At 42.4% G+C, this 5,309-nt stretch overlaps 1 non-coding gene across 1 annotated transcript; it reads left to right on the forward strand.

Annotated features, from left to right (window-relative positions):
- Window positions 1–1,469: 1,469 nt before the first annotated feature.
- LOC114811381 lies at window positions 1,470–1,607 on the forward strand. Its single transcript, XR_003759085.1, has one exon. It is a non-coding gene; the product is annotated as a small nucleolar RNA SNORA7 (small nucleolar RNA).
- Window positions 1,608–5,309: the final 3,702 nt, after the last annotated feature.

A 5,309-nucleotide genomic window follows, 5' to 3' on the forward strand; every position in this document is an offset into this window, starting at 1 on the left:
TCACCCAGGCGTGGGCTACTTTTCAAATCAACCAGCAGTTGAGATCCATCCCTGAGGGAATTCTCACTTCTCCTGCTCCAGCGAGGAGGTCTGATCAGTCAGTTGGCACCATCCATGGTCCAACAGAGTGGGTATCCCTGACTTTGGGTAGAGACGAATCGCCATGTCAGTGTGACAGATTTCCATGACAGAATTCCAACCTACTATGAAGAGTTCATGGAGGATCCCCTTCAGAAATACTAATAATGACAATAATAATTGTGGTATTTGTTAAGTGCTTACTATGTGCCAAGCAGAGCACTAAGCACTATGGTAGATACAAACAAATTAGGTTGGACACAGTCCCTGTCTCACATGGGGCTTACGACCTCAATCCCCATTTTACAGATGAGGTAACTGAGGTACAGATAAGTGAAGTGCCTTGCCCAAGGTCACACTGTATACAAGTGACGGAGTCAGACTTAGAATCCATGATCTTCTGACTCCCAGGACCAAACCTTATCCACCACACCATGCTGTACTCTTCCATATCCTGTTTCTTCTCCTCTGTGCTGGCAACAGGCCAATGGCAGTTACCACTGGGGAGGGATTGTGTGACAAGACCCATTGGACCCTTCAGAATTGTTTCTGTGACCCTTTCAGCTGGGGCCTATTTTTTTCTTCTCTACTTTGGATTTATTTCTGAGATTTTATATCCCACCTTGACTGGAGTCGGGGTTCCAGTTAATGTACTTTGGGTAAGCGTATGCCTGCTTATTGCAAGTGGCAGATGCTCACAAAGATGGAGTTGGTCTGGTTAAGGCTTGACTAGACACAATTATAACCTGTCTGATGGTCACTACATGATGATAACAACTAGTCATCCAGAAATTATGGCAGGTATAAATTTGTAGCATAAGAGCTAGTTGTTGGAGTGTGGATCTTACACCACTGACTTAGGCTGTACAGCTGATGAAGAATGGTTTATGGAAAAAGGATCTGCATGCATCCCTTTTTGAAGAGCTCTTTCCTCATTAGACCAGTAGATGATGGGATGAGAGTGTGGTTTCTCACTTAAGCAATTAATGGGTTCACCATAGTCTACCTCTACCCCAATCTACTTTGTACAACTGTTTTCTTTAAAAGCATGTTCCCAGTTACCCGCCTCCCTGCCTCCACAGCGTTAGGAAAACTTACCCATACACCCTCTGACTTATACCAACAAACACTGTGCTAGTTACCTACTTTCTCCCTACTATGAACCCATACACAACTTTCCTGCCAGATTTCTTTGTGGTTTGGTCCTTTTCAGCTGCCCATTATCCAATCCTCAGAAGTTTTGGTTTGGGTGGGAGAAGTGAAAGGCAACTGTGAGATAGGATAGGAAAGGCAGGGACTGGGATAGGATGGGAAACCAGTGTTTTTGTTTTTTTTTAAAGGGAGATGCCTGTGGGTTCAGGTTGAGAGATTGGCACTGAGTAGATAACAGTGCCCTCTAAGAATCACATCTGGAGAGTTTCCAGTATTCTACCAGGCCCGGCTATGGGAGGGAGAGTCAAGCAGAGGCATACCCATTTCATTCCTAGCTTGGGCAGTGGATAGTGAGTGGAAGGTAATCTACTGTAAGTCAAAACTCACTTGTGCTGGGCAGCAGTGGCATGGGAGGAAGTCGAAGGTGGAGATTCAGGTTTACTGCATGGAAGGAGGCAATGGTAAACCACTTCTGTATTTTTACCAAGAAAACTCTATAGATACACTACCTGAAAGATTACAGATAGAGGTGAGGTATTCTGGGAGAGATATGTCCATGGAATCTCCATGGGTCAGAGATAAGTTGACAACATAAGACAAGATAACAGTGGGGAGGGCCTTCCCCAAGCTATGGGGAAGAGTGGTTAGAGGATCAGGTTTCATAAAAAAGGAAGTTTTAAAGGACTGAACTTCTTTCCCCTAGACCAGGCTGGTTAAATCAGCATGGCCTGGTGGAAAGAGCACAGGCATGAAAGTCAGAGGTCCTAGATTCTAATCCTGTTCCTCCACTTACCTGCTGGGTGACCTTACTAGTGGAAAGAGTAAAATTAAAATTTAGCCTTCCTGGTGAGACTTGACTTCAAGATGATTGTCCCAGCCATTGGGGCCAAAGCTGGTGAGCATACCCTTCTGACACAGTACCAGGACCTAGAGATGAAAATGCATTCCAGGATGCAGAGTCCACTCCCAGCTCTGCTCAGGAATGAACAGGCAATGCTGTACTGAAACATAAATATATCAATATCATCTTGAGGAATTTTGAGAAGAAAAATTGATATATTTACATTAAAATATTTTTAAACTCCAAAAATTGAATATCATTGTCTGGGGGGTTTTAATGGATATAATTTTAGCATTTCAGCAGTCTCCTATGTTATCTGGAAAATATTATATAGATAGATTTTCATTCTCTCATATTCACCTTTCACATTTTGTTTTCCTTGGCAGTCTGCATAACTAAGATAAAAAAGAGGATTATGCAATTTCCCTGCAAAATGGACCATAACTAGATGACTGATCTGGATAATTGAGGCAAAATGATACACTTTGACCTAAAGCGTTTGGACCCAACGTCTAGACACTTTCAAATTCATCAGCTTACTCATTCTCTCACCGCATCCTGAGGCTAAAAGAGCTAGACCGCCGATGAGCCTTTCCCCTCTCACCCTCACCTCCGGGGCCTTGCTGTTCCTGTCTTTCTCCACTTTTTTCCTTTCCCCCCATCCCTCCCCCTCTTTCTTTCTCTTTGGGAGAGAGGGGTTGGGGGATGCAGTCGCGGAGGTCCCCCCGGTTGGTGGCGGGTCATATTCTCACCTTGCTCCCTCCTACCTCACCTCCCTTCTCTCCTTTTACTGCCTAGCCAGCAAACTCCGTTCCTCTACCGCTCACCTCCTCACTGGGCCCCGTTCTCACCTGACCCACCGTTGACCGCTGATCCACTTCCTACCACTGACCTGGAATACCCTCCCTCCTCACATCCTGCAAACTAACTCTCTTCCCCTCTTCAAAGCCCTACTGAGGGCTCGCCTCCTCCAGGAGGCATTCCCAGACTGAATCCTCCCTTTCCCTCTACCCTTCCTCCCCTCCCCATTGCCTCTACTCCCTTCCTCTGTCTATGCCCATCCCCTCCCTACAGCACTTGTATATATTTGTACATATTTATTACTCTATGTATTTTATTAATGATGTGCATTTGTCTATGGTTCTTTTTATCTATTTTGATGGTAGTGATGCCTATTTGTTTAGTTTTGTTCTCTGTCTCCCCCTTCTAGGCTGTGAGCCTGTTGTTGGGTAGGGATTGTCTCTATCCATTGTTGAATTGTACTTTTCAATCACTTAGTACAGTGCTCTGCACACAGTAAGCGCTCAATAAATATGAATGAATGAATGAATGAATGAATGAATGAATGAATGAATGAGATATTGGTGCAGCCCTCTGTTTTGTTTTGGCTCTGGAAAACAGAGCAAGGATTCAGAGATTCCAATTTGTTTCCAATCTGTGATGTGGGAAACAAGAACATGAAGATCGGAGCACATTACCACTTGGCTACACAGATACTCATGATCCTGATCTTGGAACAATTGTTCGGGACAGAAAATGAAAATAAAATAAATGCAGTTTCAACCAGGTTCAGCAGCATTTGGAGACTGGGGCTTGTTTCTTCCCATCTGGATTGGGAATCAAACCAACTAGCTTTGAGTAGAAATTATCACTTGTGAATGCACAGTAAATATTAGATGAATGGAATATGTGTTCTAAGATTTGTTTTAAAAAAGGATCTAATTGCTATTGGCAACAGGATGCTGTTGATGCTGTGAAGGAAAGAGTAAAACAAGGCTTCAGACAATGCTGCATCTCAGCTGCTAACCTAGAGATAATTGTCTCAGAGAGACCAGTAAGATGCACAAATAATGTAAGAATCATGAGACAAGGAGGGAAAAGCAAAAAACTACTTAGGCCTTGCAAGCAACAAACGTGAAGGCCTGTCTTGGTGTGTGCCCTCTAAACTACAAGCTTTTTGTAGGCAAGAAACATGTCTAACGGTTCGGTTGTACTATACTCTCCCGATGATTCTGCACCTAGTAAGTTCTCAATAAATGGCTGGGACAACTGGCCTTGCATTGGCCTTTTCAGTCACACAGGTAATCATTAGTGAACTATATCCTCAGTGGTGTCTTCTTTGAGCACAGGTAATTTCATCATAACTAAATGCATATTCATTAAACAAAATGCACATATGACTATAATCTACATCAGTGAGAAAATTAATTTTCTTTTGCCAAATTTTGCAGATGGTCGGTCTATGTAGCTTCTATTAAACTCTCTGGAAGGTTTCTTCATTAGCAGGCATGTTAAACATAAAGTGTATTTAATTGTGTTCAAATCCAATGGACAGAACCATGATTTTCTATCCTTTGGCCTTACTTTGTCCATGTGAAACATTACTTATTACAAAACCTTTATCAGTGCATTTTACTACTTAAAAGGATACCTCTGAATCCCGTCTTAATATAGATACTATCATGTCATATGTATATTTTATGTGATTATGGAGGATTAATATTTTCAGTGTATGTCATGGTTTAGTTCTTTTTCCACTGTTTTGGTTACTAATAATAATAATGATGATGATATTTGTAAAGTGCTTACTATGTGCCAAGCACTCTTTTAAGCGCTGGGGTAGATACAAGGTAAGCAGGTTGTCCCTTATGGGGCTCACTGTCTTAATCCCCGTTTTACAGAACTGAGGCACAGAGAAGTTAAGTGACTTGCCCAAAGTCACACAGGGGACAAGTGGTGGAGTTGGGATTAGAACCCACGACCTCTGACTCCCAGGCCCATGCTCTTTCCACTAAGCCACACTGCTTAATGATTTCGTAAGGTTTCAGGATGACCCACTGTTCTATCTACCTATAGAGGTGAAGTATAAATCCACTTTTACATCTATCATCATATGTTATTTGTTAAGCACTTACTATAAACCAAGCAAGGAGCTACATGCTGGGGTAGATATAAAACAAGAAAATCACGTTGGACACAGTTCCCATCTCACATGGAACTCATAGTTTAAGTAGGAATGAGTAAGATTTAATCTCCATTTTACAGATGAAAAAACTGAAGCACAGAGTAGTTGTGACTCAAGTAACAGATGTGGCAGAGCTAGGATTAGAACCCAAGTTCTCTGACTCCCAGATCTTCTCTGACTCCCAGATCCATGCTATCTCTCCATTAGACAACACCGCCTATTTATCTATCTATCTATCTAACTATCCAATTATACATGTCTGTATCAGGTGAA

The sequence above is a fragment of the Ornithorhynchus anatinus genome, chromosome 4, assembly GCF_004115215.2.
Source record: "Ornithorhynchus anatinus isolate Pmale09 chromosome 4, mOrnAna1.pri.v4, whole genome shotgun sequence".
In the NCBI taxonomy this organism is placed as follows: Eukaryota; Metazoa; Chordata; class Mammalia; order Monotremata; family Ornithorhynchidae; genus Ornithorhynchus; species Ornithorhynchus anatinus.